The sequence below is a fragment of the Mesoplodon mirus genome, assembly GCF_964341445.2.
Source record: "Mesoplodon mirus genome assembly, contig: SUPER_14_unloc_2, whole genome shotgun sequence".
Classification (NCBI taxonomy): domain Eukaryota; kingdom Metazoa; phylum Chordata; class Mammalia; order Artiodactyla; family Ziphiidae; genus Mesoplodon; species Mesoplodon mirus.
Window position 1 is genome coordinate 750,517 of NW_028295783.1, and position 12,542 is coordinate 763,058.

Sequence of the window (12,542 nt, forward strand, 5' to 3'; positions counted from 1 at the left end):
AATAAAAGCTGAGGAGGCGCTGAGGCGTCTCCTGGATCTCTATGAGCCTCCATCATTTCTGCTGAGTAGGGTTGACAGATAAAATATAGACTGTTTAGTTAAATATGAATGTTTGAAAAACAACGAGTACATTTTGAAGATAAGTATGCCCCAAATAGTTCATAGGATCTACTTATACTAAAAATAATGACTTATTATTCATGTGAAGTTCAAGTTTAACTGGGTATCCTGTATTTTTATGTCCTAAATCTGACAGCCCTACTGATGATCCACAATGGAGGCAGTTGAGGAGTGGTACATGCTGGCTCTCGGACAGTCAGAAATGGCTTCAGCAGATCCAGGTACAGTATGAAATTCTTTTTGGATGTAGCTCAGAAGCCATGGCCAGCCCTTGACTGCAAGTACTGCCTCGGGTTTCCCTGAGGTGGGGTAAACCTTCCTCTTAATGGCCTTTTGGTAAGTCTGGAAGACCATATCCAAGGGGAGCCCCAAAGTCAGTTTCATCCTCACAACCATGTTTCCAATTCCTGGAATTGGCTGCATGTGACTCACAAGAGCTGAGGAGGTTTGTGGAAGTTGGGAGTGTCATAGCTTGAACCCTTTGTAGGTAAAGTTTTGCTGTTGTGAGAGTTTTAACAGGAGCAATGTGAAAGGCTCCAAGTCCCCAGGTAGATAGAAATAATCCTGTTCTACCTGTGTGTATGTGACAAGTCTCTAATAGTTCAGAGAGCAAGTATCTGGTCTTAGAAAGACTGATCCAAGCTTGGATGTTTCTGGTGACAAGGCAAGGTCCTGAGTTTCAAGTTCACCTTTTATGGTTGAGGAGACAATAAGGTGGTCAGAAGGGAAATCATGGAGGAGACCTTGGCTTCATCCATCGTGCAGGCTTGTATATGTGGTTCTATGTAGATTGTGTTTCAAAGGTGGAGCTTGTTTACAACTATGAACATTCTCCGATGTGCTTTTTGGACCTTCATTCCCAGAGCGAGAGCAGTGCCGAGGCTCTAGAAATGCCATGGATATTCTGAGCTGTCAGTGGCATTTCCCCGGTACTGTTCCCTTGGTGCCGCTCCTTGAAATGTCCAAAGGGATTATCATGTGTCTTGTGGCGGGTCCTAGCATTGTGAAAGGAAGCTGCTGCACCTGGCTCAGAGGATTTCAGATGTGGTGGGAGGAGGAGTAGTACTACGACTATAAATTGTATCACATCATATCGATTCCATCTTGAGAGTGGGGTTGGGGGGTTATGAAGGGGGGCTTTTATTGTACTTTTATACATTGTACCCTTGAAACTAATTCAATTTTTAAAAATTAATTAATTTATTTGGGGCTGCATTGGGTCTTTGTTGCTGCTAGCGGGTGTTCTCTAGTTGCAGTGAGCGGGGGCTCCTCTTGGCTGTGGTGCACGGGCTTCTCATTGCAGTCGCTTCTCTTGTTGCGGAACATGGTCTCTAGGCACGCAGGCTTCCGTAGTTGTGGCACGTGGGCTCGGTTGATGTGGCACACGGGCTCTAGAGCGCTGGCTCATTAGTTGTGGCACGCGGGCTTAGTTACTCCGTGGCACGTGGGATCTTCCCAGACCAGGGCTCGAACCCATGACCCCTGCATTCGCAGGCATATTCTTAACCACTGCTCCACCAGGGAAGCCCGATAATTCTGTTTTTTATAAAGAGAAGATTCCTAATATTATTCCAAAATTTAAAAATATGTAGTTGGATAACACTATGAAAAATTAACTGATATATTCTTTTATTATTTCTCTTTGCTCCCTGGATTTTTTTCCCCATCCAGTCAGCTAGGCACTGTGAGTTCACTGCATTAGGAAGGTAAAGACTCAGCAGAAATGAGGGAGAAAAACAGAAAAGTCTCAGCTTTGGAATGTTCACAACGGAGGCCACAGTAGAACAGGTGAGAATTCTGTGAACCAAAAATAAATGTCGTCTCAAATGCAAAAAAGTATTCTCTGCACTGGGAGGCAGGAGAGGGAGGGAGGGAAGGACTGAAGGAGAGAGATCAGTGTGGCCAGGGACATGGAGACTGTGCTTAAGGACGATATGCCCAGGAAGAGAATCAGAATCTGGAGAAGATTTAGCCTGCACGTGATCATTGCCTCCAGTCAGCACCCTCATCTCAGACGTTGGGAAATTCAGAGAGAGAGTGGGAGTACGTCAGGAGGGCCACGCGCATAGTCTGTGTGGCAGGGGTTGTGGCCGTTCCCTATTTGTGAGGAGTCCCCAGCAATTTGCAGGCCTCTTCTGGAAAATGCTGGCGGACGTCTCTAGTGCTTATGTGAAAGCTTGTTCACAAACCTTGAAAGATACAGATGTAGATGACAGATAGATGCATAGATAGAAAAATGTCATTAAATAAAAGCTCCAGGAAAGGTTTGGAAAATGCCCTTTATTGCATAGGACGCTTCTATTGTCATATGATGTTAGACTGAGTGCCGGTCCCTTCATCCTCCTTCAGACCACGGCATTCTGTCTGCTACTCTCCCGAGGGTCCTTTCTTCTCCCTGGAAGGGATAAAACAAATGAGGTAGAACAGGAAGAGACAAGAAGCACTCCAAGCTCTGCTGGTCAGGGTTACCCTCCAGCATTGCCTTAATGCTCAGAGCCACACACACCACAGTGAGCTTGGCTCCAGATCAACTACCACGCAACGAAGGTTCTGGAACATTTCCATATCTCGGGGGACCTCATTTCCACGTGACTCTCTTTCATATTCCCCTTTGTCACAGAAGGCTAGGTCCAGTGGTCCGGGTGAGATCTCGGCTCAGGCCCAAGGCTCTCAGACCTCAAAGTTCTGGTCCTGCAAGGGCCCCTGTCCTCTCTTGAGACCACTCCTGGCTCTCTCTGCCGAGAAGGAGCTGCTGGCAGTACGTCCTCTAAGAGTTGAGGTCCATCGTGCAGACCCTGAGAAAACTCCTAGGAAAAGGCTCCACCTTCTTGTTTACGTCAACAGAGGTCAATGTCTTTGTTAGTGCTGGGTGTGTCCCATTTGATGCAACTGCAGAGCCATTAGGTAAACCAGCACATGTGTGCGGCCCCTTCCCTTAGACTCCTCTGGGCCCTCGTGACATAGGCTCAGAAGACTGCCAGCCTCAAGCCTTACCTCTTCCAAGGGACGGCCACACCGTCTTCCAGGATCTTCTGTCCCATGAATCTCAGTTGCTGTTTGGAACTCAAAGGAGAGAAAAGACCCTGCCTGTGGGGTCTCTTTGGGCTGGGGCCTTCCCCCGTGGGCTGCTCTCCCTCATTCTCCTTTTCTTCTTGCTTCTCTACCTCCTTCTCCTCCTCCTCCTCCTCCTCCTCCTCGTTCTCCTCCTCCTCCTCCTCGTCCTCTTCCTCAGGGGTGCTCTCGGATTCCACATTGCCCATCCGCTGGGCCATGGTGAGATGAAAGGCACGGCAGCTGAAGCCCTGCAGGACGCCGCCCTTCACGTGCTGCTGGAGGATCTCCAAGGTGGGGAAGACCCGGCAGCAGGCCATGCACCTGAAGCCGGTCTCCATGGTCAGCATCCAGTCCGCTGTCTTGGCGCTGGGTCTCTCCTCGACGGCAGGTGGCCCTGATGGGCTGCCTGGCTCTGCCCTTTCCTCATACTCTTTCTCCTCCCCAGTGGGCTCACTGTCAGACAGGAGGCTTTCGGTGCACACATCAGAAGAGGGGTCAGTGGCTACTGCGCACACATCCTCAGGAAGGGTCACTTCTTCTATCCTCAGCTGCTTTTCAGGCAACTCCAAGGGTTTCTTTGTCTTCCAGGAGACAGCGACACCCTTGTTCACTTGTACCTGCATGTAGTGTATTTTCATGCCCCTTTCCTCTTTGTCTGGGTGCAGATAGTTCTTACAGGGTGAAGAGGGTGAGGAGGAGACACAGTGTGATGGGGAAGCGGTCTCTCCTTCCTGATCCTGGGCTAGGGGTGGTCTAGGCTGGGCAGTGTCTCGATGAAATCTCCGGATTCCTGAAAAAGGAAATTAAAATCATAATAACATGCATGGGCCATGCCGGAAGCTGAGGGAGCAGGTGTGGTAGACGAGAGAGGGACATTGGCACGACATAGCAATGTCGTGAGCTTGGTGTCCACTGGCCGTAGGACGGAGTGGTGTATGTGGTGTCATCTGTGGGCTTTTCATGTGCGTGGGGGGGTATACTGGAGCGGTGTCTGTATACAGGGCTGTGGAGTATGGTGATGAGGGCTGTAGTATGTGAGGGATGCGGCTGGATGCGTGTACGATGAGGAGTGTGAGTTTGGGAATATCGGTGGTGCATTCCTTGTGGAATGGGGCTGTGGTGCAGGAGAGTACTGTGGAGCACGTGCTTGGGGTTGATGTGCACTGAGAAGGGCTGTGCCTGGAGGGCGCGTGTATGTGTGAGCTGTGTGCACCTGAGCTGGATGGTCCTGCTCTCAGGCTGGAGGTGTATGATGCAGAACTCTGTCCTTCTCTGGAAGCAAAGGCAAAGACAAAGCCTACATTTTCCTCTGAAGATGCTTAATCTGGTCCCTCTTCCCTCCACCTCAAGCCCAGACCTTTCCGGCCCCTGCTCCTTGACTTCCCCACCATGGTAGTAGCAGTATTCACACACACACCCCCAGACTCAGCTGGCATCCACGCCCTAGGTACAGCTCAGCCATCCTGCCCAGGCTCCTCCACAGAGCCCTCATCACCTCTGATGACCCTGGATTTCCTCTCAGCCTCCCTGGGATCTGTGTGCCTCCTGCTTCACAGCCAAGCACCCCGTCACCTGAGGAGCCCCACGCCCTTACCAGCATAGCTGAGCTTGCGCAGAGTAGAAGTACAGAAGAAGTATTTAGAGGCAGAGGAGACCTCCACTGCCCCTGGGCTGCAGCCTTGGGCCACCACAGTGGATCCAAGCCGAGGGGGATCCTCTTGTGACTTCGAGATTCCTGAGGGAGGAATGAAAGGCTCAGGGTGGGTTCATCAGTCTTCTGTCCACAAATATTTACTGAGTGTGTGACACGTGTCAGGTGCAGTGAATACACACAGCTGAGAGTGTGGTTCCCAGTGGATCCTCCAGGATTTAATTCCAATCAATACTTATTCTCTCACTGTCTAGTTGGTAATGTAGGCCTCGGTGGTGACTGTGAGTGTGTGGGAAGAGTGAGTGATGTGTATCAGTTAAGTCTGTGGTAAGTGTGGGGTTGGCATGGGGAGCACAGTGCAGACGTGTCTATCTGTGTCTGTGGCCTTTGTGTGCATGGTTTCTGTTCACAAGTCAGGAATTCTGGGACATGTAACGTTTCCTCATTACATGGTGTGGCTTGTATTTATGGTGTGTGTTCATTCATTCATTCACCAAGATTCAGTAAGCAGCTACTCCTGTGTATCCGGCACTCTTCCATTGTTGTAGTCTTTGGTAACGCTGCACATTCTAGTAGGGGAAGACACACACTAAACAAAACTACAATAAATATATAATACATCAGCTGGTGGTAAGTATATAAGGGTTGCCAGACTTAGCGAACAAGAATACAAGGCACCCAGTTAAATTTCAGTTTCAGATAACCCCAGAATAATCTTTTAGTGTAAGTATTCCCATGCAGTATTTGGCCTGACTTAGTTTTAGTGTAAGTATAGCCCATACAATATGTGGGACATACGGATACTGAAAAATTACTTGTTCTTTATCTAGAATTCAAATTGAACTGGATAGCCCATATTTTCTCTGGCAATCCTGACATGGGTTACTGAGACTGTGGTTTACTGTGGTTTGTACAAAGCGGGTCTGGCATTACTCAAGAATGTGTTATAAGTGTGGTGTGTATGACACGTGACTGGTTCTTATAGAGGTATTTAGAGATGGCTGAAGTTAGTTGTGTTTGTGCAAGTGTTGAGGAGATACATGTATATAGTGTGTGTGTGTGTGTGTGTGTGTGTGTCCTATATATATAGTGTGTGTGTCTATATACATATCTCATCTCCAGCGTTTGGTGTTGGAGGAGAGGATTGTGATACAGGTGGGTTGTATGAGAACGTAGTATAGGAGGGATGCGTGTATATACCTCCATGTGCTGTGTGTGGTTTACTAAGGAAGTTATATGTGGGGTGTGTGATATTTTTGCTGCATCAGAGTGTACATGGGTGTATGAGTTACTGTCTCATAAAACACCCCTAACAAGAATTCTGTATACACTCTTACGTACACCGAGTGTCAGCCAGGTCCAGGCAGGGTGACAAGAACTTTACCACGCAGACTTTATATCTGGTAAGCACTCTACCCCCATTCATCTCGCTCTTCTCTGCACTACCACACACACACACACACACACACACACACACACACACACTCACACACACACACACAGGAACATAGGGCAAAATATTCTGAATGGTCAGGGGCAGTCATTGCCTTCCCCAGCCTGTCCCAGCCACTGCCTGGAAATCTGCCTGCTGTCTAGAGCTCCATTCCCAGGGCCCATCCTACAGTCTCCAGGGCCCTGGGCCTGGTAGGAGCTACTGGGCTCTAATCTGGGGCAGAGGCCTCTAGCTGGAGCTCTGGGGTGACCACCCCTCTCCCAGGGCAAGCTACTCGCCTACATTTAATGCACGCAGGCACCACATGGCCCGTGGCTCTCAGAGCTCCCCGCAGGACCCTGAGGCCATTTCTCACCCCCGCTCACGCGGTCTCAGTCTCTGGAAAACCCTTCCCTTCCCTTGATCTCCTTTGGGAAATTCTTCCTGTTGAAGGAATAAAACCTCCTTGCTTTCAATATGACACCATCCCTAGACAAACAATCTTCTTTCAAAGTGCATTCCACTTGTCAAGATATTTTTCAACAGGGCCTTCAACTCATGGGGCTTCTCTTTCCACTTTGGTAAAAGAGGCCAAGCAACTCATGGGTCTCTCTCAGCATCCTTGCATCCTTCACATCCCCCACCTCATGACCCCTAGGAAAGATCCAAGAGCATAAGAGAGAAATCGGGGACTGAGAAAAGCTGCACCTCTAGGTCTGTGCAAGCAGGATGCAGCCTGCTGTGAGTCCGACAAAGCTCCAGGCCCGGCTGCCCCAGGAGAGAGTCCTCAGACCAGCGGAGCTGACCTCCCATCTCCCAGGGGGCATCTGGCCGTTCTGTGCCGTCTCACACCACAGGGACCCTCCGGATAGATACGGCAGCATCAGTGAGACAAGGTCTCTCGCTCCCTGCTTCACAGGTGACACGTTCTCAGTCCCCCGCTTCCTAGAGAAGCTTCAGTTTGGCAGAAACCCATGTGCCCCAGACAAGTTGCCCCCCACATACCTCCTCCGTTCTCGGCAGTTTCCTGGGACTCTTCATTTTCCAGATGTTTCCTCTTTTGTCGCCGTTCCATCGTACCAACTAGAAGTCTCCCTTAGAAGATGCCTCAAGAGATGTCCAACTCCTCCTCTTCCCTACAGGTTGGCCCTTCTTGGCTCTTGGGCAATCCGTTGAAATGATTCAATACAAACAAAAATAGTCAAGTCTCCTAAATGGCTGAAAAACTTGTACCACTTGGTGAACCAGCAGTAGTGCCTAGTGCTCACCAGGGCTGTTATGTTTGCAAGGTTGCCAGGCTCACAGTGGAATTCTGTGACCTCAGTGATGACATCAGAGCATTCGGTGGACCTAGGTTGAGCACAGTGTCTGCAATAGCACAGGCCCCATTTTCAAGAACAATTCCTTTTTCCCAGCCGAAGCTTTCCCGTGAAAGGGAAAGGTTCCTACCATATCTATTATAAATTGTATCATACCATGTCTATTATAAAATTCACATTTTGATTGGAGATCTTTTCATGTCTTTTCTAGAGAGATTTAATATGAATGTTTTAAATGGTCTCCAGTTTCCCTGTGGATTATTGACATTTTAAACTCTGCACTTCAATTTTCCCTCAATACGTGTAATTTTGTCACGGCTATTTCTGTACTTAAAGATGAGGAACTATATAATTGATTTCTTCATTTTTTCCCCATCTCTTTCCAAGGTACTGCATTTGATTGTGTCTTGCGACTGAGTGAAAAATGCTAGTCCTTGAGTCAGGACATTGGGCCCTTTAGCAAGTAACTCAACCTATCTGGGCTTCAGCTTCTGTATGTGCGATCAAGAGGCTTGGACTAGCTGACTTTTCAAATGCTGTGTTTCTTTGATTCACTCTCACTTACTGATCTGCTCCTTAAGAAGAGGGTCTGTTCTCATAAAGTAACAACAGTCTTTTCCTAACCTTGGGTTGGGCGGAGTTTAACTGTTCGTACTCAGTTCGTTAGTTATATTGCCTTCTACGTATGCTTAGCTCTAAATAATTTATACGGCTCTTGTGACAATTTTTAGATCTTCTTTTTTTCTTATTTTCTTTTATAGTTTCTAATTTGTTATCGCCAGTGTAGAGGAGCCTGATTGACTTTTAAAATTTATTGATCTTGTATGTGTGTGCCTTGTTGAACCGTCTTATTAGTTCCTGCTAGTTTATCTGTGGGTTCTTTTGGGTCTCCTAGATAAATGAGCATATTAAATGTAAATAATGTGTTCTTTGGATAAAGTTTATTTTCTTGCATCTCTATATATAGAAGCAATATGTTGAATTGATTTAAATATTTAAACACTTACATACCTGTTATCACAATCTAACATTGTTTATCTTATTTTCTTTCAATCAATATTATGTTTTCAAGATTTATCCACGTGAATCCATAGAGATCTAGGTCTTTGATTTTTGACTGTTTGATATTATGTGATCACATGCATATAGCATCATTTATTTTCCATTCAAGCATTATTGGACAATTGGATTGTTTCCCTCCCTTCTCTAGAACAAACAACATTTCCCAGAATATCCCTGAAGATGACTGACAGTCGAGAAGGGCCAGGCTGCCCGAAGGATTGCTACTTGCTTTTAGCCACCTTCCAACAGGCCGTCTCCAGCCAGCAATTTGAAGCACAGCTGAAATGAGAACTGCCCCAAATGTGAAAATCTTAGGAGCTTCCTAGAAGGTGGGAGGTTAATGATAGGCATCCTGCTGGGATCCCAGGGGAGTCTGAGCTGGCCTGAAGCTCATCTTCCTCCTCCACCTCTCAAGAGAAATGTGGAGGAAAGAAGACTTCAAAAACTGTGAGCAGGCAGAGGGAGAGATATTGGGGGCCGAAGCTGTAACTGAGGTCTTGGAGTGGGCTGTGAGCACGCAGAGCCTCTCGAGAGCCAGGCTCTGCCTTCTGAGGACTTCTCCCCTAAGGCTGCTCATAATTCACGTGATACCAGCCATATAGAGCCGACTTGGCCCACACTGTCACAGAAAGCCTTATCAGAATCTCTTCTTCTTCATACACTCTTGTGTCTGTTACTTGGTTATTGCCTTTGGTACTCCACTGATGTGAACCACAGTCGCCAGGGGATGGAGGACACTAGTGACCCATCTTGCTCTGTGGCCTCAGTCCACAGCTGGAGGGTAAGGGAAGAGGCCAAATGAAGGTCAAGAAGGAAAGATGGAGTTTGAAGAGAAGACCTGAGTTAAGGGTGTCTTCTCAAGTCTTGATGACTGAAATGTAGCTCCAGTACCTGAAGTCCTGCTTGTTCTCAAGGCTGACCGCGGGGCTGGGTGCACTCAGTGAAGGAACCGTATACACTTAGTATTTCCTTGCTTGCTCACACTTGCCCTCCTCTGATACACCCTCTGCAAGACTGATCTTCCCCTGAAACAACTTTCCACCTGCTACTGTCATCTCAGGAACATTTGCTTCACCTTCCTAGTGTCCCCCTAGAATGCCATTGCAGCCAATTCATAATTTGATAATCATGCTGCTTACCATATTCTCAGCAACTTCTGAGAAATTTTATTCACTTTATTCCATAGTCTTCACCCATCAATAATCTTCCTTAACTTCCTAGCTGCAGGTTAACCCATTCGGAATCATTTCTTTTGCTTTCTCTTCTTTGGCAAATCCTTTCTATCTTTTAAGGTCTTTTTCTTGTCTCTCTACCATCTTGCCTTCCTGAACTTCTTTTTTTTTCGTTTAAGTAACCTTTCAATCTCCTTCCCCAATTTCCTCATAAACATTGAGAGTTTATTCCTCACACGTTAGACAGCGGTTTATGAATGGCCAGGCATAATGGACTCAGAATGAGTTGGCACCCCCGTGGTACCTGTCTTGCTGGGGAGCCACAGGTGAAGGGCTCTCTGCTGGACACATGTTTGCATGGAGTCAGGCTGAGTGGCCTCAGGGTGTTTGCTCTGCACTTGTGTGTGTTTCTCCCTAGTTGGTTTCCTTGTCCAGCCACCTGTGACCTCCCTCCCTCCAGCCCAGGGAATCCTTCTCATCACAGGGGTAGGATGTTTGTCTCATTTTCCATCACATCCTTTCCCCAAAGTTTGGTTGTGAGTTGTTCCCATTCCAAAGACCTTTCCTCTTTGAAGAGAAAAGAGAAAATCTTGTCTCTCCTTTTCTCTCACTTCACTTCTGCTCTATTATCTCCTCCGTCCAGAATGGCCCACTGACTCACATGGGTGTAGATCCAAAGATGGCAAGAAATGCCAGCAATTCTGAGATAATAATACGGATGGATCAGGAAAACTTGAAAACCTTTATCCCGCCACATTAAAAAAAATTGCACTTCCAGTGTATTCAGAGTCTCAGTGTAGAAACACAAATGATAGAGAAATTGAATTACACTCAAGTTTTTCTTTCCTCCTTTCCTGATTTATTCTAATCCTCCAAGTTAACATGATGAACTCTTTGTTGTGTAAAGTTTCAGACATTTTCTACCCATGCACACTTTTCTTCTTTTCACATTAGAGTGTGAACTAGGTCACTTTCAACATGCTGTGATTCTGTGATTCACTGTCTCCCACCGAGTCATCCACGGATAAAGTCATCTGTTTCACGGAGAACTATTTCCAATAGCTAATAGCCAATGTCTGTGGAGTGCTTACTCTGTGTCGGTTTCTTGTAACTACTTTACAGATCATTTGTACAGCGTACCCATGGACCAGGTACAATTATGACCCCCAAGTGACAGATAAGTGCAGATAAGTACAAATAAATACAGAGGCCAAGTGACTTGCCCAAGACACTGGAGCAAATCAAAATCCATGCCTCTGTAATCATTTTGCTCTATTGCCTCTGTCTGGGAGGCTTGATGATTTGGCAACTAAAACCTTAAATATCATGTTCCATTTTTATATCTGTGACACAAGCGTGGGGCTGTGATACGGGGTAAGTAACCTGACTACTTTTGAAAACCCTTATGCACCTGGATGAAAGTAAGCCAGGGACTGCAAGCCATAGATTTAAGGTTTCCTACCAACTTTTATAAATAGCTTCTTGAATGCAATTTATGTAGTGTCAAGTCTAGGATGTAGTCCAAATAGTAACAGAAAAATGGAGATATGTAGGAAAATACTTAAAGTTGACAAGTATTGGGAGTGTAGTATTTTTGGGGCCAGCGTGTAGACCACAGGAAAACTTGCTGTTTCCATCCCAAAGGGAAGAGCCCTACGTTGCAACTGCCAAGGTCCCTGGGACAGCAAGTGTGCTCACTGCTTAGTAAAGAAGCATCCTCAGTTTGATAGAATCATATGGGAGCCTTACATTTGGTTAGCAGTTCTACATTCTTGATGTAATAATATTTTCAGGGTGTGGGAGGGTATCAAGCTCTGAAAATACCCTTGGAGAGATCTGCTTATTAAGTTTGGCTTTTTCAGTCTCCCTACTACTTCTTTACTAAACACCAGGCGGTTTCCTTCACTTTTCAGAACCATATTGTTTTTCCCTTCTCTAATGAACTTTGAAATACTTTTGGATGAGCTATTGAGATTGGGAAAAAATAAACATCTCTTTAAAATAAGGAAGATAATAACAATGAGAAGTAGAAAAAGCTCTAAAACAGAGAATATCCTCCATTCTAGCCACTGACTGGGAGTGGAAGGTTCGTGCTCGCTGTCCAGGACGTAGAAATAAAAGCTGAGGAGGCGCTGAGGCGTCTCCTGGATCTCTATGAGCCTCCATCATTTCTGCTGAGTAGGGTTGACAGATAAAATATAGACTGTTTAGTTAAATATGAATGTTTGAAAAACAACGAGTACATTTTGAAGATAAGTATGCCCCAAATAGTTCATAGGATCTACTTATACTAAAAATAATGACTTATTATTCATGTGAAGTTCAAGTTTAACTGGGTATCCTGTATTTTTATGTCCTAAATCTGACAGCCCTACTGATGATCCACAATGGAGGCAGTTGAGGAGTGGTACATGCTGGCTCTCGGACAGTCAGAAATGGCTTCAGCAGATCCAGGTACAGTATGAAATTCTTTTTGGATGTAGCTCAGAAGCCATGGCCAGCCCTTGACTGCAAGTACTGCCTCGGGTTTCCCTGAGGTGGGGTAAACCTTCCTCTTAATGGCCTTTTGGTAAGTCTGGAAGACCATATCCAAGGGGAGCCCCAAAGTCAGTTTCATCCTCACAACCATGTTTCCAATTCCTGGAATTGGCTGCATGTGACTCACAAGAGCTGAGGAGGTTTGTGGAAGTTGGGAGTGTCATAGCTTGAACCCTTTGTAGGTAAAGTTTTGC